The 26,337-nt window shown below is 36.9% G+C and overlaps 2 long non-coding RNA genes across 2 annotated transcripts; both read left to right on the plus strand.

Moving 5' to 3' along the window:
* The first annotated feature begins 10,969 nt into the window (after positions 1–10,969).
* Positions 10,970–15,059, plus strand: LOC139192660 (uncharacterized). The gene is made up of 5 exons (XR_011576896.1): positions 10,970–11,188; positions 11,271–11,430; positions 11,536–11,604; positions 12,303–12,361; positions 13,302–15,059. It is a non-coding gene; the product is annotated as an uncharacterized lncRNA (long non-coding RNA).
* Positions 15,060–17,170: 2,111 nt separating this feature from the next.
* Positions 17,171–19,871, plus strand: LOC139192661 (uncharacterized). The gene is made up of 5 exons (XR_011576897.1): positions 17,171–17,514; positions 17,597–17,756; positions 17,862–17,930; positions 18,629–18,687; positions 19,628–19,871. It is a non-coding gene; the product is annotated as an uncharacterized lncRNA (long non-coding RNA).
* The last annotated feature ends 6,466 nt before the right edge of the window (positions 19,872–26,337 follow it).

The following is a 26,337-nucleotide window of genomic DNA, read 5'->3' on the forward strand; positions in this document are numbered from 1 at the left end:
TGACCTGAGGCATCGTAGTTGTCTTGTGGTTAGGTCTTTGATCTTTGATTATGTCAAAGTCACTCCATTCGCGGGTGTCCACGGCATAGTTGGGGTTAAGCCACTTAGCCATGGAGGCAAGTAAATGCGCAACAAGGGATCTCTAATCCTCGTTATGAGAGGAAGAATACTCTAAGATATGATTTGGGAATCTTCAGCCGAAGTATCGAGCGTAATAAAGGAAAGCGTTCCTATACGACTCAATTGAATCATATAACATGGAATAATCACATTAGGGGTTTGACATAATATATCCATACCCTAATAATGTGATTAAGAGTATTGTATTAGAGAAGGATCGAATTACATTGTAATTCCAACTGAATAGGTTCTCCGAACAAATTCTACATTAGCTTGGGTAGCCATGAAATATGGTTAGATGTCACTCATAGCTTGTGAGTTCTTCTAGATGATTAAATGTAGTCGTGAAAGAAGAAGGTGAATTAAAAGTAAGTTTTAATTCACTAAGTGATTGGATTAAATATAATCAATTGGATTGGTGCCAATCACCTCACTGCCTTGCTAATTAGAACCTAAAATGATTGTACACCGATACACTCTTGTAGTGAGTAACTAATGGATGATGGAAATAATTAATTGGATTAATTAAGTGTTGTGATTAATTAGAAAGTCTAAAGAAATCATAAAAGCGATAAAAGATCGTTTTCGGCTTAAAGAAAAGTTCGGATTAATATGGGCCCATTAAGCCCAAACCCATTGGGCTTTTATTTAAGCATAGGATGACTTGAAATAATAAAAGCCCAAAGCCCAAACAACACTAAAGGGGGCCGGCCAAATAAAGGGAAAGGGAGAGAGAGAGGAAGTCAAGTTGTTGACTTGTTTCTTTGTATTATAAAAGGAACTTTATAGTGAAAACTTCATTAGGGTTTTGTGTGTTGTTTTTCACAAAAGGAAGAAAACATCTCTCTCTCTAAAACCACACAAGGCCGGCCACCATAAGGGAGATTTAGCTAATCATCTTCTCTCCCTTTTGGTTATTCCTCCATCCATCTCACTACACTAGTGGGTGTGGATCTTTAGAGGTCTTCTACTTTGGAGACTAAAGGAGAACCAAGGAGCACTCATTCTAACAAAGTGGAGGAGGAAAGGAGGGAGGCTAGACTCAAGGAGTTCAAGGAACAAAGGGCTTGGAGGTGGTCCATCCTTGGTCTAAAGTCTAGATCAAGAGGTATAAAACTAAACCTACACTTTGTTCTTCACTAAAATGTTTTGATGCATCTTATATAAACCTATGCATCTTGAAGGGGATTTGCATGACTATAGCTTTGATATTATGTGATAACATGCTTCCGTTGCTTTCGTATATAAATTTTGAACTGTATATGCATGCTAGTCACTAGAAATCCCACATAAATCTCATTTTTTCCCTTCACAAGACACCCATCCTAGGTTGGTCATATCCTTGTATGCGTTTTACTTACGTCATGTAGGTGTTTAATTTTGCCTTAATGCAAGTTCTCATTTTTCTCTTTAGACTATGGGTTTTTATCCTACTTTGGATTTTACTATAGCGAGGTTTTATGAGTTCTACTACTTATGCATTTTTCTGTTTGTTTTGAAACTCACATTTTCTCATTGTGTCGACAACTTCATCAACTGCTTTTGCTTCATCGCTGAAAACCTGGTTCGACATTTTGTTTGAGTATTTACACACTAAAGGGGAAGTGTTGCAATCTTAATTTAGTTAAGAAAGTGATTGTGCAAATTCTTTTGGGATTCTATAGTATTTTTTAGATAGTGTCCTACTTAAGATGTATTACTTGAAAAACAAAGATTCTCCCTTACTACTATAAATAAAGGCACGATGGAGTGAGACAACACACAACTCAGAATTCACTAATTCTCTCTTCTTTCTCTTTTTGTTGCACCCTCTTTCTCCCCTCTATAACTCTTCAGTTAAATAAGCCTATAACATAATTTAATTTGTTGGAATCTCATTAGTTATAACTGACAAGATGGGCAACTATATAGAGTTGAGACAGTCATAAGTTTATATAATGGGTGACTTTGGATGCGGTCCTTATTTATCAACGTTCTTTGACTGAAACCTTGTTGGTTTTTAGTTTTTGACCAAAAGTCCCTGAAATTAATGCAATAATGCATTTCTACGTAGGTTATTATAATTTTAAATTAAAATTTGTGTTGCAATACTATTTATTTAGGAATCTGATCGTGTAATCCTATCATATCTGGTATATCCTTATGGGATTCTACCATATCTCTTAGACTAGATATTATCCTTTTAGAGTTGTAATCCTATTGGGATAAGGAATTTACCTTCAAAACTACTATAAATAAAAGCACAATGGGGTGAGATAACACACATCACAATTACATATTTCTCTCTTTCTCTTTACTACTGCGACACCCCTTCTCTTTGTCCTTTATAATGATTCAATAAATTAGGCTTACAACACATTATCAACATGCTTCTGACTCTGAGCTAAAGAGAGTTTGATCTTCAATCAGGGGAGTATTACGTTTTAATCATTCTTTTTTATAATTAACTTATTATTTTATTGAATTGATCTACATGCTATTTATTCAATTTAATTTTTCTTTGCTGAATGTGATAAAATGCATTGGAGATGCAATTCCAGCATTCTGAGAAAGATCTTCTACAAATTCAAAGGTTTTTGTTATTTTCTGCCAATCAGGTACGCTTAAAATAAAGGAAGATATTTGAAACGACCATGAAGCATGAAAACATTCCTCATGATGCATGAACCCCTTACATTTACATTTACCTTCCGATATATATTGTATATGTTTCATATATTTATCAATATATATATATATATATATATATATACACACACGTTTCATGCATTACGCAATTGTTGCTATGTGGAATTTGTGAATCAAAGAATCGAAAGAAATTAGATGCAATTAGGGTTTTTCAAACGCTAGAGTAAAACAAAAAAATTAAAACCCTAGAGTCGAAAAAAATTTAAAAATATTAGTTTTTTTTGCGGCTAAGCTGCGACCTCCAGCCATGCGAAGCTGACGCCATGCAAACCTCGCCAAGCCTGAAGCTTATGTCAGCGACAGGGCAGCCATCTGGACTTACTACCCAAATTGGACTAGGCGTGCTACATGGGCTTTACACCCTCGGTCAATTCCAAAAGCCAGCAACCTTTAATGGGTTTCTCCTGGCTTGGCCAGCCTCAGAAGCCAACTTCGCTAGGCTTCTGTATTTTAGCCCAAAAATCGAAGCAAATAGCCCATGGGCTTCCTTCGCACCTCTGCCCAAAGCCAGCAATTCGTTAGGCTTCCTACGCTTCTTAACCTACCATCCAACAGCCCATACGCTGCTGGGCTTTGCTCCCAACTATGCCCGCTGCTTTGCAACTTGATGGCTGATGCTGCTGCCCCTATCCCGAGCCCAAAGGCCTGCAGCTTGCTGCAGGGCAGTGAACCACTACAGCCAGCAATCACATTTTGGGTTGCGTAATTTTTTTCGACCCAATGCCATATTTTGGCATCCCCTCTTCTAAACCATACCAAAAAAATATAATTTTTGGGACGTTTTGGGCTAAAGCTAATTAAGCTATAATTCATTTGTCATTTGGCCCATCGCCAATCGAAGCTAATATGACCCGTATTTTCATTATTTTGCTTCCATGATCGACCCCGTATGATCCCGATCTATTGAATTAATTAAAAATGACCAATAGTTTATTAATCTGATAAGAAATCTAAAATTATCAGCCTGAATATCACTTCTTGCCTTTAACGATTCAATAATTTTTTTTTCTTTGAACCGTTGACATCCTTTCATAGTCCTAAAGCACTCACACTTGAGTTCATGAAGCTACATAGATCCACTGCACTTAAACTAGTACGTTGTATTATGTGTTCTTGTAGGAACCTCCTTTTTATGAATTAAATTTTCACAACTAAATTGAACTTGTAGTTTCGAATTTAGTGCCTTTGAAACTCGAAGTTTTCATAAAATAATACACCCATGGAAACTCGAAGCTTTTCATGAAAACCATGTCATAGAACCTAAATGTTCTAACTTTGATGCTTATGGATATTTTATTTCTCATAGCACCAATCACAATCTTGTTCCCTTCATTCATTGGATTGTCGAACCGTCATAAGTTCATTTTTCCTGATTTGGACGTTTCTAACATAAACCACTTTATGTGGGTATAAGACTTGAACCTCCACTTGACTATCAAGAAGCTGAGAAACTATTGAAGCCAACAATGGCATGGAAGTGCTGAATAAACCTCTGCCATGATTTTCATTCGAAGACTTAGCCTGAAGCATTACAAATGAAAGTACCTCCCAGATGATGATTTCATGGCTCTTTATGCTCGCCCCTACGGACCGTTTAATCATGAAAGATATTGCCTAAAGCACACCATGATTACGTCCATGAATGAGTACAATTCTGAAGTTTATAACTTTGATTGAATTTTGACTGGAGAACACTTTTCTCATATTTCCATTTTTTCAAACTCACTCCCAAAGCAGCAGTATAGAAAGTTAAAGTTACCAAATTCTCGAATCTAATTACTACCACAAATGTGAGAGAAATGTATAGACCCAGCTTCAATTGGAGTCTATCGAATGGTGTAAACCCAGTTTGGCTAAAGTCTATCGAATAGCCTAACCTAATTTCGGCTGAGGACCCCAAAATATATTACTCTGCTTTAGCAAAGGCGTACTGAATAGTCCTCTCCAGCTTTGGTAGGAACCTTTCGAACATGTTTGTCTCTTTAACCCACTTTAAGGTTTGTTTTTACAACAATGTTGAATCAGGGCCTACGAAGGTGTGGCATCACGTCATAAATGTGATCCTTGGCACCTAAGACCTAAAACTTCAAGAATGAGGGATAGTATTCTCGAACCTCAACCCATCACAATCTACTTCCCTTTTGATGGAAGAAATCATTGGTTATGCATGAATTCGTGCCCTTACCAATCTCGTTGTCAATATGTGAGACTAATTTTACTCTACCGAACACCGTTAGAATAGTAGAATTTTGACATGAATGGCGTTTGTTGGCCAAATCCTCTTAGTAACTTTGGTTTACTTTGTAAACATATTGTCTATGTTATTGGATTCAAGTTTGGTGTTTGTTTTAGTTTCTGGATAATGTTATTGATATTGTCCTCGAATATGAGTTAATTGAATCATGTTTTTTAAAACATGTGACTGAATTCAATCAAACAGGTGATTAGGTACGAATGTGGGAATGTTAGTTATTTGGATGATTGTGATACTACACACACTAACTTTATACGTAAATCACATCCCTAACAACGACTTCAGGTCTATCCAACCTGATTAAGAGCATTAACATGCTCCTCGTTGTATGAATGGTACTAAATTACCATTTAAAAGACCTTATATTCTCCCCATTCCAGACAAACGTCGTTGAGTTTTATGGATATTCGAGAGAAGAATGATCATGAATGAAACCACTGAAGAAAATAGAGTGGAATATCTTTGCACCACCTCTAGAATACAAAGCCCGAAGCTATATTTTGGGGCCAATAGGCTACCTCCCAATTGGGATGCGCCACATGTGACTGCCCTAGAGCCTAGTGATTGTGTAGTTTACTTGCTTTAGCACAACCATTTGGGACACTTAGGTCGAACAATGATGCTACAACGTATCTACTTACCTGAAGTAGGGATCTTGTGCTTACAAGCACACTTTGCCAAGCTCACTCGTTAGGGAATTTGATTTTCTATACCATCCCTCGCAAAGATACAAAACTACCCTCAGGGAATATATGTGGATTAATCCAACCACAATGTGGACCATACAAATACTTTATGGTTTTGGTTGATGAATCGACAAACTGGTCACATGTTTGTCCACATGCAATGCTGCTAAACCTCTTGGCCGATTTTAAGGGTTCACCATCCTAATTATCCCATAAAGTCTAGAAGACTGGATAATGCCAAAGAGTTTATACTGAAGGTCTTCAATAAGTATTGCATCTCTTTTGGGTTTAAAATTGGACATCGAATTCCCATGTTCACCCCAAAACAACCTCACAGAGTGATCATAAAGGGTAATTTAAAGTATCGCCCGGCCCTTGGTGAACACGCCAAGCTTTCGATTTCTACCTAGGGCTATGCAATCTTATACGCAGCTATGATTGGTTCGCCTTGAGACCCATTGACACCCAACCTATTCAACGTTACAGTTGGTGACTGGGTACGAACCTGACGCTTCGTATTTACACATTTTGGGTGTGCATTCCATATGCCAAGTTACGCCGCCACAACATACCAATGTGGGTCCTCAAAAAAAGATGTGAATCTTTGTCAATTATGATTCTCCTTTACACTAACTCTCTTAGAGCCCTACAAGCAATCTCTTTACCGTTCATTTGCAGATTGTCACTTCAATAAGATAGTTTTCCCACCGTTTGGGGGAAATAGGAATGTCAACATTCCTGTAACGTCTATTTCACCGTTCTACAGGAACATCAACGTTTATGTAAAACGATTAAATAGACGTTATCCATTATGTCTCATCTGAATCCTAGTAATGCACAAGTGTGATAAGCAAGTACAACATATTCTAGCTTTCAAAATGTTGTTCCAAGCACATTCATCTGATCTAGCCAAAGTGATGAGATCATATACCAGCTACAAACATGCCTACAAGGATAGACGTACTTAACGGACATCGAGTCAACATCCTCAAATGGTATATCGCCTTTGTTGGATGGTCTGGTACATAAGTAGATAGCCAATCAATCTGTCTCGACCTAAAGCACAACAAATCACTTGGTTCATAGGATTCACTTCCCTATAAGAGGAAGATCACGACACAAAATGAATCTATACTTGATCGATGTCTCAATCATTTCCATCTCATTAGATTAATCTGGATTACTCCCAAGACTTAAAGTTCTTGGTCTAGTATATTAGTTTGGATGAGATAATGGAATTGGAATGAGATCATGATCAATGATGTTTTCACTTATATGGTAGCTACTGATATAAATGAAAAGCGACGATATCAAACCGTGTGTTCCGTTCATTAATGACAACATAAAACTGATTGGCAACCGAAATCACAATCTAGGTTAAATTCCTTACCAAAGTGTGTTTGGACTTGTAGTTCATACACTTCCCAAGGTAACTCTGTTGTGTTGCAGGTGGGAAAGGAAGCATAATGAAATGAATGAAATAGTGTGATATGATGCATGCCTTATGACACAAGGTTTCTCTTAAACGCCCTGTGATTGATTACAGCATTATGAAATATGGTTGGTGTTTCTCAACTCGTTTGAGGTGTTCCCTTACGGATTGAAGCAATCCAATGGATGTGGTATACCTGTCTAAGTGATTATTTGATCATTTAGGGATATGAATTATGCTTTGCGTGTTAAACTATGAAGTCTTATTTTGAATTACTAGGGTTGTAGTTTATGTCGTTGACATGAATCTCACTAAGATGCTAGAATAGCTTGAGAAAACTGCCTTGCACCTGAATACGGAATTTGAGATGAAGGATCTTAGGAAAACTTGTTTATGCCTTGACCTAAAGTCCAAGCGTTGTTCTGATGTTACTTCGGTCTACCAGTCGAACTACACCCCGGAGGTGTTACATTTGAGTATACATATGATCTTTCATATGCTATATGCAAATGAGACCCTTAAAGAGGTTATGGAATCCAAAATTCCATATCTGAGTTTAACTTTGTGCTTTGTTGTACTTAGCTCATTGTGTTAGACAGAACATTTCATTCCCTTTTGATCTATTTACTAAAGATGCAGGACCGCACCTGTATGCAGCCACTGAAATAGTATTAAAGACATTTTTCCGCTACCCTGAAATATACTATGGATTTAGGCTAAATCCAATGCATCCCGAGCGGATCCAATCCCCTTGATCCTTAGAATGATATTTACCTTGTTTATTATGCTGACGCTGGTAACTTATCAAACCTATACAAGGCATATCATCAAATGGTTATGTCTTTACCGTTAGGGATATTACAATATCTTTGAGGTCCACAATATGATATGATCTTAGTTACAAAATCTTCGAATCATTCCAAGACTCACCTCACTTTACTAGGCCACACGTGAGAATGGTTGAAAGCTCTTGTTGTTTTCATCCATCATTAAGTCTTGACGATGATCCATGAATATTATGCCACATGTATTCACCAAACCAAGACATGATACATCAACGAATTCAACGCCAAGTCATATTGCCCCTACATCACATCAGCAGAGCATCAGGAGATTGAAGTCATGCAAGTTGATCCCAGACAACCTTACCAAACTCTTCACAACATCACTGCCGAAGTCAACCTATCAGAAGTTTGTCCAAGGAATTGGTATACCTAATTATTCATATGCCATGCTTGTAGTTCTCCTTTTGAAGTTTTGTCAAACTCAGGGGAGTATCCAGAAGTATACTTACTTGATCTTAATGTACTCTTCTTCCCTACAATTATGAGCATTTTTTCCACTGAGTTTTTGCTACCTGACTAGGTTTTGACGAGGCACCCATCCTGGGTTGGTCATACCCTTTTGAGCTATTCTACTTGCGTCTAGAAGATGTATAGTTTGCCTTAATGTAACTTCTCACTTTTCTCCTTAGTTTATGGGATTTTCTCCCACCCTGGGTTTTACCATATCGAGGTTTTGTGAGTTTTACCTTTTATGCATTCTTTCGTTAATCTAAGACTCACATTCGCTCATTGTGCTGACGACTTCATCAATTGTACTCACCATCACTGAAGACCTAATGCGCCATTTGCTTGAGTATTTACACATTCAAGTGGGAGTGTTGCAGTACTATTTATTTAGGAATGTTATCGTGTAAATCCTATCATATCTAGTATATCCTTATGGAATTCTACCATATCTCTTAAACTAAAAATCATCCTTTTAGAGTTGTAATCCTATTGGGGTAAGGAATTTATCTTCCCTACTACTACAAATAAAGGCACAATGGGATGAGATAACACACACCTCACAATTACACATCTCTCTCTTTCTCTCTATTGATATCACACCCCCTCTCTCTATCCTTTATAATGATTCAATAAATTAGGCCTAAAACAATTTGATATTTATAATTACTTATATTAGTAAGATTTTAAATAAAATCCATGATTTGTGAGATTGAAAATATTAAAAAATAAATTATACTTATATCAAAAATTATAATTCATCTTAATCACATGATTTGCCATTAAGATAAGTTATATTTAATTAAAACCCAAGTTTTGTCAACAAATTCGACTCCACATTGTTCACAAAATCTCGGGTCTTTTTTTTTCATCTCCGATTACTCAATAATTTCCACATGCACAAATCCCACTTTTTATAGGCCCAAAAATTCTTTCACAAAATAATCCATGGACGTTGATAAGATCCTTAGCAGCACCTTAGGGGATGGCATAGCCTTAAATAAAGTTAAAGGTGAGGTTCAAACGAGGAAAGGCTTACGGTGGATACCTAGGTACCCAAAGACGAGGAAGGGCGTATTAAGCGACGAAATGCTTCAGGGAGTTGAACATAAGCGTAGATCCGGAGATTCCAAAATAGCTTAACCATTCGAACTGCTGCTTAATCCATGGGCAAGCAAAAGACAACAGAGGATAGACTATACTGGTAATAGGTAAATCCTTTGCTTTGTATGTAAATAGTCTCGATATATAAGGGATAAAGGCCAATTGCAAGCCTACTTGGGTATTGACCATTTGATCATGATCAATTTCGTAAGCCTACTTGGGTATTGAGCATTTATCTGTGAATTCCTTGCAATGGTTAGTTGTTGCAACTGTGAAAAAGGGAATCCATTTCTTACATAGAATCATTCATATATGTGTGGATATGGATAACATATCGATTTTTTTTATATGGATCCATTTGATTCGTTTGATTCGTGCTCGAGCTAGATAATGAAAAATAATCATGTTCGGTACATCTGAGTTAGACTTGGGGATGGAAGTCTTCTTTCGTTTCTCGACGGTGAAGTAAGACTAAGCTCATGAGCTTATTATCCTATGTCGGAACAAGTTGATAGGATCCCCTTTTTTATGTTCCCATGTCCCTCCTGTGTGGCAACGTGGGGGCGTTAAAAAGGAAAGAGAGGGATGACGTTTCTCTCGCTTTTGGCATATTGGGCCCCCCGCCAGAGGCCCGCACATTTTACATACAAAAAGTGGTACATTTTATACAAAAAAATGTGGTACGTTTAATATTTAAAAAAAGGGTACATTTTATATAAAAAATCAATGGGTACATTTATAAATAAAAAAAAAACATGGGTACATTTTAGATAAAAATAAATAAATAGGTCTTACATTAAACAAAAGGGGTACATTTTACATAAAAATGGTACTTACAAAAAAAAAAAAAAATTGGTACATTTTACAAATAACAAAGTGGTAAATTTTAAAGGACAAATGGGTACATTATTAATAAATTATTGGTACAAATAAAAGTTTGAAAAATATGGACACAAAAAGAAATTGATATATGGGTACAAACTAAAACTGAAAAGAAAATTGGTACATTTTAAAACAAGGGTTGCAAATTAAATGGGTACAAACTAAAAAGAAAAATATATGATACATAATTTAGCCATAAATAAAAAAAAAATATATATATATATATATATATATATATATATCAAATGTAACGTTTCTAACACTAAATGAATATATTTAGAAATAAAATTTAATCATCTTGACATGTAAAATATTTTATTATTGAAATAATTAATGACGTTTATTAAAACCAACGGACCTTGATAAAAATTTGAAAAGAAATAAGGTTCCAATCAATGGAGTTGAAAAAGGGGGATGATGTCACAGCCCGTCCCGGAATTTTAATTCCGAGGACATGAAAAGACGAAAATGCCCTTAAACGGGACTAAGGGGCGAAAATTTAACAATTTGGATTGAGTTGGACACGTGGGATCCCCACACCCCCTCAATCCTCTCCCTATTTTCTGCATACTGTCTCTCTCTCTCCTCCCTCACGAATCTCTCTCTCTCTGTCACTCTTCTTCTCCGTTCGAACAAACCAACCACAAAACAACCTTAAACTTCCACCAACGACGGAGTTAAGACCACCATCGAACTCCTGGAGACTCCACAATCACGTAGACACCAATTTCAGGTAAGTTTTACTTCGGAAAACCTAGATTCTAAACTCCCGTGAAAGTGCACTGTTCATGATCTTCGAATTGACTTTGTTTTAGGACAATCCAAGCTCACAGTGAGCTTAGTGAGGTTCCAAGGAAGCTCGGAGTGCTTCGTTGGAAGTTTTTGGACGTAAGAACACGGAGATCGATAAGTTCAAAGTTTGGCCGGAGCTTTCGAGGCATTTTCCGGCGAATCCCCGGCGAGTTAGGCGTCGAGGTAGGTATCAATCTCTTCGTCTCGTCAAGTACTACAACTTTCCTTTTTGTTTCACTCAATTTCATTGAGTATTGAAGAAGTTATACTCATTTGAAAAATACCCAGTTTCCGGCGACCTCCGAGGCTTTCGAGGCAGTTTCCGGCCAAACTACGGCGAACTAGGTGTTGGGAAAGGTACCATTCTCTTTGTCTCTTCAAGGGATACAACTTTCGTTTTTGAATCACTTGATTTCGTTGAGAAATGACAAAGTTATGGCAATTTGAAAAACTGCCCAGAAAACGGCCGCCGGAAAAACCAGTCCGGCGACCCAAGGAAGAAGAAGGTGCTACAGTAAAAATAAAAAATAAAAATAAAATTATTTTAAAAATATGTCGACGTCCGTGACGTCGAGTAGATCACTGTGGTATATTCATATACCTAAATTGAACACCGTATGAGAAAGTTATTGAAGATTGTTGGTTAGGTGTTCAAATAACGTCTTATAGTTTTCACATTTAGGTGAAAATGTGAATTGATGATCCGACCGTTGGATCGTCACCAAACTTTGATACGTTGTAATACGTAATATTTGAGGATTATTGGAACTTACGGATTGGGAATCCGAGTTACGGATCTTCCGGAATTGGAATTGTAAGTCCATAATATAAAATGTTAACCGTCACTTAGTTTTGGAAATTGACGGAGATCCGACCGTTGGATGGTAATGAAATTTTAGGATGTTGTCCTAGAGGTATAATGTGGACCTCTGGAAGTTATGGATTTAAAATCTGAGGGGTGGATCTTCCGGATCAATCTACGTAGTGACGTATTTTATATAAGTTATATATTCTATCGATATGAATTCTGAGGTTGGAATTGATTATTGTTTTAGGCGCCGATCGTCATGACGCCTTGGCGTATTGTGCTAGGGAGTTGTAGGGCGAACTCCAGGTGAGTGGGCAGTTTTGTTTTCCGTATATATATATATACTTAACGTTTTCCCAGAAATTGAAAATGCATGAAATTATGTTTAAAATGAAATGCATATGAGTTATGTGGAAAAACGGGAAGTGAAATACCATGCATAGAATTGATATGAAAAGTATATAGAAATGTGAGTTGAAATGCCATGCATGAATTAATATATGATGCATATGTATGAATTGGTGCGGTGGACGCACAGGTAAGAATTGATTTATGATGCATATGTATGAAATGGTGCGGTGGACGCACAGATGAGTATTTAATTACTGTTATGATGATGATGATATATATTGAGCTCAAATCCTGCACCATGGTTTAGTGCTTATAGTATTCACCGCATCGCACGCTCGCCTTGGATCCAAGTAGATGCTAGTCGTACAGTCCACGCGGAGTGGGTACGACAGACCAGTCGCGAGAGTGTTAGTGAGATTCCGACTGGTGGGTGACCTTAGATTATGTGCACAGATGATTTATGAGAAGCACTAGAGCGTAACTTGTGTGCAGAAGGCCGGACGGGTCACAGAGGTGACTCCGGTAGAGTGATAATGATAGATTTTGAGCTCTAGGTTCAACCGTATAGGGCTATTAGAGGGCCTACGGTTGATTACTTTCTTGCACCTGATATGATTATGTTGATGCATTCATACCTTATTACTGTTGAGATGATGTGGCATGGCATAATTAATATGAGAAATGTTGAGATGACATGGCATGGCATGATTGATAAAGAGATAATGTTGAGATAGTAAAAATGAAGTTTTGAGAATATATATGTATATTTATATTTTACATTTCTGGGAAAGTATACAGGTTTTACGGAGAGGGGTTACAACGTTTTGAGAAATGTTTGGATTTGGAAAAGAATTGTTTTACTGACCCACTCAATTTTGGTTTTGCGCCCCTCCAGGTTCAGGAATCACAAAGGTGTGGTGACTACGAGGAATTCGACGGTGTTCTGACAGATTGGACAAAATTAGGACTCACCTTCGGGTGTATCAATTTAAATTGTATCTTAAAGCTTCCGTACTGTGCAAATGGTTACGTCACTCTCACGTGACGGCCAGCATGCCCTCCTTCGGGACGGGGTGTGTCAGTTGGTATCAGAGCATGGTTGCAATCTTGGACATCTTGAGAAGTTTCTAGTGAATTCTGTCAGAACTACACCGCCTCGTAGCAAACCACGTAGTTAGAGGAATTTAGTCTCCCTAATATAGCGGTTTAGGGGAAACTATTACAATGGTGATTCAGTATATTATCAAAAGGGACATTTTAAGACGGATTATGAGTCGAATTTGAATCACCTTATGAAATGATGAACCTGAGGGAGCGAAGTAACGGTTTAACCATTTGGAAAAGATGTTTCGGATTATGCAAGTCAAAGGAATCTTCCTTCTGACAAGGGGTCGAGATGACTACCTGGTTTGAGTTATGAACGTGTATCCTGATGGAAGCAGGAGTATTAATTGTTGTCACCGGAGGAACAGCCGATTTAAAATTGTTTAAGGACTTGTTTAAGGAAAAGTTTATCCCTCCGGCATTTATCGATGGTAGTAAACAAGAGTTTACAAATATGAGACAAGGAAGGTGATGATCGAGGGATATTATAGAAAGTTTTCAGACTTGCCTTGTTCCATCCAGATATTGTTGTTATTGGTGGAGGTGTTATGTTGTTTTAAGCTGGGTGGCAAAAAGGGAAGTGGTATTTTGGGTGACCACTATCCATTATACTTCTTACCAGGAATATACGAGATGCTGTTGAGTCTTGAGGACTCTGAGAACATGATCAACGAGAATAAAGAAGAATAAGAAATGAATGGGAATTAAAAGAAGACGATAAAGTTAATGATTCGTCATATCAAGGAGATAGAAAGATTCAGAGCTTCGAAAGAAGTGAAGCTAGAGTTAATTCTTCCAGCTGAGGTTTTAATGTCGCTGGTCAGAGTAAAAGTGATGGATATACTGGTAATCCCAGATATTTGAGACAAGGTGTCTCGAGTAAAGGAAATGTACTTTGTGCAGCAGGTACAAAATTAACACTTTGGGAAGTGTGAAATTAATGAATGTGTTTATGTGAACAGAGGGGACACAGAATTGTGAATCGTCCCTATAATCAGTTGTACCCAACAGTTTTCTATGACATCATAGTGTTGATTCAGCAGAGTTATGGATTTAGTAGTTTGGTCGGATTGACCGTGAGTACAGAGAGATTTGATGAGTTATATGTTCAGCCGTACAGACCATGAGAAGTGGATTCGATTGACACATGAGAAATTGGTGAGTTATAGGCTCGGCCGTACCGACCACGCGGAGTGGATCCGGCCGACGTATTATTGAGATAATTGTTGAATCAGCCGTACAGGTCATTCTAGTTGACTTCGACTGATATATTTCTTATTATGTATGTTATTACCTAGAGAGTAGTAAATAAATGTAGTTGAGACGAGTATATGTATTTTACATTGAGTGACAAAATAGTAATGTTATATCTTTGAGAGTGGTTGCCTACTTATCGAGACAACGATGATTTATCAGTATTGCGGGCTGCAGACCGTAATATTAATAACTCATTCGTGGATTCGTTAAGCAAGCAAACCGGTAGGTTATTTTATGCTAGTGTTGTACTTACTTAGAATGTTCAGTAATAATAGAATATATATTGTATCAATTAATTTTATTCCATTAGAGTGATTGTTTATAGTTGTGACTAGATGGAATGTTACGGGAAACCAGTTACTTTCCATCGAGTTGATTAATTAGAGGTTACTTTGGTGGGTATACAAAGTGAAGTGAGTTCAGCCATTATTTATGCTGTGAAAGCAAAGAGATTGTTTTGAAAGGCTGCCCAAAAATACTTAGCTCATGTGGTGCTAAATGATGTTGTTTGGAGAAGTGTGAAAAATGAAAAAGGGGTTAGACTTTCTTGATGTCTTCCTTGAAAGTATACCTGGATTGCCTTCAGGCAGAGATATGAGGTTCACTATTGATTTGTTGCCAGGTATAAATTTATGTTAAAGATTGGTTCATGATGAGTTAAGGGAAATGGAAATTTAGTTGAAAGAATTGGTTGATAAAAGTTTTATTCAACCTAGTACAACGCTTTGGGGGAGCCCCAGTTTGTTGGTGAGGAAGAAAATGGACTTAGAGATTGTTCATTGATTATAGACAATGGAGTCGGGTAACGATTAAGAACCGTTATCCATGGTAATGTACTGATGTTTATTTAACCAGCTCAGAAGTAATTGCGAAGATTCAAAGATTGAATTGAGATCTGGTTACTACCAATTGAATATTATAAGTGACGTTGATCATAAGATGGTTTTCTGGACTTGTTATGGTCCTTATGAAGTTTGGTGATGCTATGTGGATACTCATGCTGTTTTATGAGTTGATGGATGAAGTATTCCAATAATGCCTTGATAGATTGATATCATTTTTATTGAAGATATTCTGGCATATTCTGAGCCAGAGCAGAGCATGTAAACGTATTAAGTCGGTGAACCAAAAATTGAGAGAACGTTGGTTGTATGCTAAGTAGCAAATGCTAAAGTTAGACGAATCAGGTGGCATTCTGAGATTTGTTATATATTCTTAAGGTATTCAAGTGAATCCTTAAAAGATAGCAGAAATTGAGAAATTGGAACAACCACGAGCTGTAATTGAGATTCAGAATTTCTTAGCTTACCAGGCTATCTTGGATGGTTGTGAAAGATTTTTCAGTCATTGCTTTGTCATTGACGAGACTGTCGAGAAAAGAGGTTATGTATGAGTGGGAAGGAAATTGTGAGCAAAGGATTTAACAACTGAAGTATTTCCTCACTCATGCACGTATTTTGGTATTCCCAGAGAATAGTGGTAATCATAAATTTTTAGTGATGTTTCTTGAATGGTATTGGATGCATGTTGATGCAAATGTTAGGGTGATTGCATACGTTTCACGATAAATGGAATCTCATAAGATGAATTACCCTACGGGTGACTTAGAAATCATGATTACCATTCTTGCTGTGAAGTTATGAAGGCATTATATTTGGTAAGAATGCAAGATTTTTACGAATCCAAAAAGTCTTCAATATCCATTACTTGGAAGGATTTTGATATGAGGCAGCGAAAGTGAATTGTATTGCTTAATGAACATGATTGTACGATCAGGATGATCGTAAAGTTTGTTCTAACTGAAGCACTTGGTGAGAAGACTACAGTAAGATTAATGTCTGGCACGTTTGCCAAGAGTATCATCTTGTGGATTGAAAACCAACGGAAGAAAAATTAAGAATGGAAGATCGAGAAGAAGTTATACTTGTTAAATTTCAAGTTAGGCCTGTTTGGTAAGGTCGTACTTGAAACTTAAATGCTTGACGAAGAAATTTAAGAATTAACCAAGGTAGAGAAAGAAGGTAAGTTAAATCCTAAGTTAATCGGACTTAAGTGATTATCGAAAAGTTGGTGAAGTTGCTTACAAGCTTGTGATGCCCTCAGAATTGGTTAAGGTGCAAAACATATTTTATGATTCGATGCGTTGTCACTAGGTGGCAGATTCGTCACATGAGATTCTGGTGTAACTATTGAGAATTAAATTGGATTCGACTTGATAAGGAATCAAGGACGACTTTGGATTGGAAAAAGAAGGTCCTGAGAATTAAGACAGAGTAAGTAGTAAAAGCTTTGTGAAGGAAATCATTCAGTAGAAAAGTATGTGGGAGAAAGAGAATCGGATGAGAAAGATTTACCCGAAGCTATTGTTGGAGTATGGTTGATTTAGTTGGTTGCTGGAATTTCGGGGACGAAATTCTATAAGGAGGGAAGATTGTCACAGCCCGTCCCGGAATTTTAATTCCGAGGACATGAAAAGACGAAAATGCCCTTAAACGGGACTAAGGGGCGAAAATTTAACAATTTGGATTGAGTTGGACACGTGGGATCCCCACACCCCCTCAATCCTCTCCCTATTTTCTGCATACTGTCTCTCTCTCTCCTCCCTCACGAATCTCTCTCTCTCTGTCACTCTTCTTCTCCGTTCGAACAAACCAACCACAAAACAACCTTAAACTTCCACCAACGACGGAGTTAAGACCACCATCGAACTCCTGGAGACTCCACAATCACGTAGACACCAATTTCAGGTAAGTTTTACTTCGGAAAACCTAGATTCTAAACTCCCGTGAAAGTGCACTGTTCATGATCTTCGAATTGACTTTGTTTTAGGACAATCCAAGCTCACAGTGAGCTTAGTGAGGTTCCAAGGAAGCTCGGAGTGCTTCGTTGGAAGTTTTTGGACGTAAGAACACGGAGATCGATAAGTTCAAAGTTTGGCCGGAGCTTTCGAGGCATTTTCCGGCGAATCCCCGGCGAGTTAGGCGTCGAGGTAGGTATCAATCTCTTCGTCTCGTCAAGTACTACAACTTTCCTTTTTGTTTCACTCAATTTCATTGAGTATTGAAGAAGTTATACTCATTTGAAAAATACCCAGTTTCCGGCGACCTCCGAGGCTTTCGAGGCAGTTTCCGGCCAAACTACGGCGAACTAGGTGTTGGGAAAGGTACCATTCTCTTTGTCTCTTCAAGGGATACAACTTTCGTTTTTGAATCACTTGATTTCGTTGAGAAATGACAAAGTTATGGCAATTTGAAAAACTGCCCAGAAAACGGCCGCCGGAAAAACCAGTCCGGCGACCCAAGGAAGAAGAAGGTGCTACAGTAAAAATAAAAAATAAAAATAAAATTATTTTAAAAATATGTCGACGTCCGTGACGTCGAGTAGATCACTGTGGTATATTCATATACCTAAATTGAACACCGTATGAGAAAGTTATTGAAGATTGTTGGTTAGGTGTTCAAATAACGTCTTATAGTTTTCACATTTAGGTGAAAATGTGAATTGATGATCCGACCGTTGGATCGTCACCAAACTTTGATACGTTGTAATACGTAATATTTGAGGATTATTGGAACTTACGGATTGGGAATCCGAGTTACGGATCTTCCGGAATTGGAATTGTAAGTCCATAATATAAAATGTTAACCGTCACTTAGTTTTGGAAATTGACGGAGATCCGACCGTTGGATGGTAATGAAATTTTAGGATGTTGTCCTAGAGGTATAATGTGGACCTCTGGAAGTTATGGATTTAAAATCTGAGGGGTGGATCTTCCGGATCAATCTACGTAGTGACGTATTTTATATAAGTTATATATTCTATCGATATGAATTCTGAGGTTGGAATTGATTATTGTTTTAGGCGCCGATCGTCATGACGCCTTGGCGTATTGTGCTAGGGAGTTGTAGGGCGAACTCCAGGTGAGTGGGCAGTTTTGTTTTCCGTATATATATATATACTTAACGTTTTCCCAGAAATTGAAAATGCATGAAATTATGTTTAAAATGAAATGCATATGAGTTATGTGGAAAAACGGGAAGTGAAATACCATGCATAGAATTGATATGAAAAGTATATAGAAATGTGAGTTGAAATGCCATGCATGAATTAATATATGATGCATATGTATGAATTGGTGCGGTGGACGCACAGGTAAGAATTGATTTATGATGCATATGTATGAAATGGTGCGGTGGACGCACAGATGAGTATTTAATTACTGTTATGATGATGATGATATATATTGAGCTCAAATCCTGCACCATGGTTTAGTGCTTATAGTATTCACCGCATCGCACGCTCGCCTTGGATCCAAGTAGATGCTAGTCGTACAGTCCACGCGGAGTGGGTACGACAGACCAGTCGCGAGAGTGTTAGTGAGATTCCGACTGGTGGGTGACCTTAGATTATGTGCACAGATGATTTATGAGAAGCACTAGAGCGTAACTTGTGTGCAGAAGGCCGGACGGGTCACAGAGGTGACTCCGGTAGAGTGATAATGATAGATTTTGAGCTCTAGGTTCAACCGTATAGGGCTATTAGAGGGCCTACGGTTGATTACTTTCTTGCACCTGATATGATTATGTTGATGCATTCATACCTTATTACTGTTGAGATGATGTGGCATGGCATAATTAATATGAGAAATGTTGAGATGACATGGCATGGCATGATTGATAAAGAGATAATGTTGAGATAGTAAAAATGAAGTTTTGAGAATATATATGTATATTTATATTTTACATTTCTGGGAAAGTATACAGGTTTTACGGAGAGGGGTTACAACGTTTTGAGAAATGTTTGGATTTGGAAAAGAATTGTTTTACTGACCCACTCAATTTTGGTTTTGCGCCCCTCCAGGTTCAGGAATCACAAAGGTGTGGTGACTACGAGGAATTCGACGGTGTTCTGACAGATTGGACAAAATTAGGACTCACCTTCGGGTGTATCAATTTAAATTGTATCTTAAAGCTTCCGTACTGTGCAAATGGTTACGTCACTCTCACGTGACGGCCAGCATGCCCTCCTTCGGGACGGGGTGTGTCAGATGAGAACCTAATTGACTAATAAATAAATGAAAAGATCCCGGTACTGTTCACTTTAACGAAAATCCATATTTTTACACTAAAAAGTCAATCATGGTACTATTCATTTTACCTTTTATTTTGTCCTTATCGTTAAAACTCAAAATTTTCAAACCCTTTTCCTTAGTTTTCCTATAAATAAAGGGATAAATTATATTACACACTCTTAAATTTGGATCCAATTGCAACTTCATACATCATTTTTAAAACCTTGCAATGTCATACACAAACTTACGATTTAATTTCATTGTCATACATCTGTTAATGGTTATGTGAAACTTACGATTTAGTTTCAATGTCAGTTGTATCAAACTTAAACAACTAGGACAATAGTGTAATCTTCTTTATATATAAAGCCAACAATCCTTTTTAGGGTCACAAGCTTCACCAAATGAAGAGACAGAAATGCCCCTCAAACAAAAAACTTCAAAAGTATCCCAAAATAATGCATCAAATGTGGCAAGTGTATTTTCGTCATTTTAACAGTGTTTTTTTAATAATTATTTTTTTGTACAATTTTTTTTATTATAATTAGTACCTAACAATAGGCTAGCAATAATGTGATTCAATTAGTTGTTCATTAAATATTATTTTCTCTATTCTTAAACACATTCAAAGCATCTTAAGAGACGTGTCATGCCGGTTATAAAAAAGGTATTTCGCACACTCATAATAATGTGATTAAATTAGTTGTCAAATGATTGATTTTTTTTTAAACAAACAATATTATCTACACTAAGTGGGAGAATGTGGGTTTCGTTTCACAATGAGCTAGCAATAATGTAATTCAATCAATTGTTTATTAAATATTATTTTCTATATTCTTAATGTAAATTCAATAGAGACTGATTTTATTATGTGAATTTAACTGCTTTGATTGGTTTATGAAGGATTTTTTCTAGCATAATCTAAGATTATTCATTTACTTCAAATATTTGACTTTCCTTTTGTCAATTTAAGCATATAAATACATTTAAAATATGTAAGTCACGCGTAACCATGGTCTAAAATATCCATAATATCTCGATATTTCCATTGAAATTTCCGTGTTTTTGAACTACCGATATTTTTTTTGAATCGATATTTCCGATATCATCGATATTTTAGACCTTGCTAAGTCACTCATGTATCTTACCATGCAATGTATAATGTCACAGCCTGTCCCGGGATTTTATTCATCGAGGACGTGATATGTCGGAATTACCCTTAGCGGGTACTAAGGTATGTGTGTGTGACATATAATTGGTTTAAAACATACATTCCTAAATTCTTGGAAATGAATTAAGTTTGATTTAATAAAGTGATATGTATGTTTGTGTGGCTAGGGTTGTGAGTTGGACTTATTTTTTTGGATGGACCACACAACACACTCGGGACAACCTTTTTCCTTCCCTCTTCCCCGTGCTCTTTCTCTCTCTCCTCTCCGTTCAGTCTCTCTCTCACTCTCGAAACCGTACGGACACACTCACCATCGAGCCTACAAGCACGGATCGAAGATTGTGAAGGTACCATCGTGCTCGTGAGGACTATACGAACTCAACCACACCCATTTCAGGTAAGAAATCTTTCGATTTCATGTCGAAATCACAAGCACCGATTTTGGCACTGTTCATGAACTTTATGTTGGTTGATTTTTAGGACAATCCAAGCTCATAGTGAGCTTTAGGAGGTTCTCATGAAGCTCGGGGACGTTCGTTTGGAAGTTTTGGACGTTGGGATCGTGTAGTTCGAAGTTGGCCGATTTCTTGGAATTACTCCGGTGAGATTTCGTGATTTTTATAGCCTTAAAGTAGTGTAACGTGAAACTACATGTTTAGGGCTTCATTTTGATATAAAATACGAAGAAAATGGTTGAGAAATGACGGAGAACAAGGCGTTTGAAAAATGCCCAGAATCCGGCCACTGGAAAAACTAGTCCGGCGACTAGTTGAGGAAGAAGACGCGCGTGGGGGCGCGTAGGTCCGTGCCACCCACGGTGCGTGGGGGCGCGTGACAAGCCCAAAAATTATTTTAAAAATTTGTCAACGTCCGTGACGTCGAGTAGGTTACTGTGGTATATTCCTATACCCAATTTGAGCACCGTATGAGAAATTATTACGAATTATTGGTTATGTGCTTTAAATAACGTTTTTATAGTTATTTCGCATATAGGTGACACCTATCCCGAGGACGAGCACATCCAGGGACGTCACGGGGGTTACGACCCTTCGACTTATCAGTGAGTGGGCAGTATTTCTGTTTATACCTATATACTATTGATATGTTACCCAGAAATTGAGTTTGAACGAAAATACGTTTTCAAATGCCATGCATGCATGATAGGAGTTATATGAATTGATAATTGATGCATATATATATATATATATATATGTGAATTGGTGCTGTGGACGCACATGTGAGTATCGGGTGAGTTTTATGTTATTCATGTGCATTGTTGATGTGTATTATGTTGATAGCTCATAACCTGCAATCATGGTGTTAGTGCTTATATTATTCACCTCGCACCGCACGCTCACCTTGGATCCAAGTAGGTGCATGTTGTACAGACCATGAAAGGGTTCCGACATGTCGTACAGACCATGAGAGGGTTCCGACTGATAGGTGACCTTAGATTGTGTACACAGATGTTTGATGAGAGAAGCACTAGAGCGTATTATTATTACACCATCCTTATCGTACAGACTACTTCAGGTAGTTCCGATGTATATGTAGTGTAGTGCCGTACAGGTCACCGAGGTGACTCCGGATGGATTTGATGTTGAGCTATAGAATTAACCGTACAGGATCAACTGCAGGGTCTCCGGTTAATTCATTATTTCACCTGTTACATTGATGCATCATTCATTCTGTCTTTGAAAGTTTTTAACATGGCATACTTTCTGGTTTTTAAGAAAGATTGACGATTTGAGATAAATGAAAAGTATTATGCTAGTATGCTATTTTCTAGGAAAGTATACAGGTTTTACAGCGAGGGGTTAGAAATGTTTTAAATGAAAGGTTTTCGAAAAGTTTTGTTTTACTGACCCACTCAATTTTGTTTTGCGCCCCTCCAGGTTCTAGTTAGCAGTTGGTGGCTCACGAGGCTTTCTTCGACGTTCTAACAGACTTTCCTAATGTAGGACTCACCTGCGGGTGTTGTAACTTAATTATCGTCCTACTTGACTGCACCTAGTTGCTTATGCTCTGAAATTGTGTGTTGCACACTTTAACTCTCTCTCTAGCATGCTTTTGGTTATTCTTGCTAGTAGTTGGTTTTTTTTTATTCTTTCGTAATTCTCTTATTTGCTTCCGCACCGCACTTATGGTTACGTCACACTCACGTGACGGCCAGCATGCCTTGATTCTAGGATCGAGGTGTGTTATATAAAGTGTAAAATATTGTACTAATTCATTATATATAAATGATTATGGTGTGTTTAAACTTCTTTCATTAATTACTACATATTTTCTACACTCACAATGTTTGCCAGCTCACTATATAATCAACTTAAATAAGTTATATCTATCATGCAATGCATTTCCTTTCAATTTTTTGTGATAAACTAATAGATAATTGACTAAATAAACATCCTGCAAAGTTTCAATAAAAATTTCCAAGTTTTTTTTACAATTTCCGTGATTTTTATTCAATTTTTATTGATATCGATAATATTCCTATATTTCCATCGAAATTTCTGTGTTTTTAAACTACTGATATTTCCGATATCATCGATATTTTATACCTTGCGCGGAACACACCGGAATTCAAAAAATCATGCACGTGCATGAAGGCTAGTAAGAATTAAGTTCACGGTGTCCGTGTCCGATTCTTCCATATAGGTATTACCCTGATGTAAACCACTATGAAATGCTTAAAAATGTAAATTTCACATTTTATTGATATTTTACAATACACAGCACCCAATTGCATTTCTGATATTTCAGCCGAATTGAAGGGTATTTCGGTACAAAAGGCCACTAGCGGCATCCCAAGGCTTTAGTGGGACCAGCTCCGTTCCTTTTTCTTTACAGCCGACTCTCTTTCGCTTTTCAAAGTTCTTTTATCTCAATTTTGTTCTCTAAATTTACCAATTTATGGTATGCTGGCCAAAATTACCAAAATATTCTTTTGCCTTATGAATGCAAAGTAAACACGGTTTGTGAGTGATAGATTTTGCGATGTGATCGAAAATACAATGACTACGACATACATCATTATATAATTAAAGAAATGAGAAATTAGGTTTACATTATTCTTTTTGCTACTCCATTGATTAAAATCATATTCATTTTCAATTTTTGATCAAGGTCATTGGGTATTAATAACATCATTAATTATTTGAATAATAAAATATTTTTATTTTTAAATATATTCCTTTAGTGTTAAAAATGTTACAATTAATATATTTATATTTATGGTTAAATTTTTTATCAAATATTTTTATTTTTAGTTTGTACCTATTTTTAATTTGTACCAATTTTTTTTTCATTTTTAATTTGTACCCATATATTAGTTTTTTTTGTGCCCATATTTTTTAAATTTTTATTTGTGTTTGTACTCATGTGTATACCGTCATGTGACATTGTATATTTAATCAATGATAGAAAAATTACATATGGTATATTTATGTTTTATGCCTAAACTTCGTATCATATATTTATATTTTTAGTTTGTACTCACTTTTAATTTGCAACATTTTTTTAAACTTGTAGTATTTTATTTTTAGTTTTATTTTGTACCCATGTATTAATTTCTTTTAGCGCCTATATTTTTAAAAAATTCATTTGTACTCATAATTTTTTAATCTTTTATCTGTACCCTAATTTATTTATAATGTATCCATTCTGCTTTATTAATATACCGCTTTGTCATATGTGAAATTGTTGACCCTAAAAACTACCAAGCCTACGTGGCGCGCAAGCCGAGTAACTAATAAGCTAACTACATCCTTCGGTTGATGCGGGGCGTGCCAACTCGTCGGCCGAGGAGTAAAATATGTTGATGTTGCGTTAAGCGCGCGGCTGACTTCTCGATCTTGGGACTGTGGGTAAAAAAGGAACACATTCCGGCCTTTGGGTTCTAGAGCCTGAAGACAAGGCTACTAGTTCTGCGAAGTTCACAAATCGTCGACGCCGGATTTGATCACAGTGATTATATTCGTAAGAGTATAAGCACACCGAATCGACACCAAAGTATAGGGGCACAGATACTCAAAACAAATATATTTCTTGATGGTAAATGTGGTTTGGCCGTCAGAATGCCGAACTCTAAAGCCTACTTGTGAGTATCCAATCATAAAACAACTCGGCGTTCAATGTGTTGAGCCCTAGTAACACTTCACTTCGCTGAGAAGGCTGATGAGATGACCTCTGCCAATAAGGATCCAAAAAATCCTTCTCGACCCAGACTTGGATAGATAACCAATCAGCCCTGTTGCAGAGCTGTTTATTCAAACTGAAGGTGCTTCACGGTTGGCTGATTCTAGGGCAACAATGCTGTTTATCCAAACTAAAGATGTTCGCTGGTTGCCTCTACAGTGCCGTTTATCCAAATTGAAGATGTGTTGGCGAAAAAAGAAAGTAAAAATCTCAAGGTTGTTGAGAGGTTTCACGTAGAGCGAGAGTTTGCGCATGGCAGTTTGTGTAGGGCAGTTTGTGTGTTGAATTGGAGGGTGCTTGAATGATGTCCTCCTCCCTCTATTTATAGTAGCTAACCTGCTTCCAATCGAATCACAACCATTCTCGGATTAGGACTCATTTCCTCGATCCCCCTTTATCTTGGCCAGTCCTGCTCCTATTAGGACTTTAAACTCAACCCGTTATCAAGCCGGATTCAATCCCAAACTCCAACATCCTTATCTTATCGAAACTCCTTCTCGTATCAGGATTCAACTACCCATGGATTCCTAATAGGACACGGCCGACCTTGGCTATGTGGCCCATAAACCGGATGACCCCCAATGATTCCTAAGTACGGCCTCTGGGCCGAGAACAATTTAGTGCTCGGCCCAAACGAATATTTTGGGCCCAAACAGAAATGTACCAATTTTTTTGTAAAATGTATCAATTTTTTAACACTATGGATGCATTCTTTTGCCATTTATTATTTCTTATTTTTACATAGTTTTTATCCATTTATTCAATCAAAATGTTTGAATTTTTTTATTGTAACAGTTTCTAATAGTATTATAATGATGAATTTTAAATTTATAGGATTATAAATCTCATAAAATATCAAACAATTAATGTCAAAATTATAAAAATATAAATATTAATTGTAATATAATGAGGTGTACAAAGTCAAGGGACTTTGATCAACCTTTGAATACCATTAAAGTTTTAGTCAAAGAATGTTAAGGATTAGAGATCGTATCTAAAATATTCTTTAAAAAAATATTTAAAAAAATACTTTTTTCAATTATGTAATTACATTTGACGTACATTCTCATGTTTTAGTCACATAAAAATGTCATTTGTGAGGTGTGAGAATGCAATCTGCCACGTGTA

The sequence above is a fragment of the Malus domestica genome, chromosome 16, assembly GCF_042453785.1.
Source record: "Malus domestica chromosome 16, GDT2T_hap1".
Taxonomy (NCBI): Eukaryota; Viridiplantae; Streptophyta; class Magnoliopsida; order Rosales; family Rosaceae; genus Malus; species Malus domestica.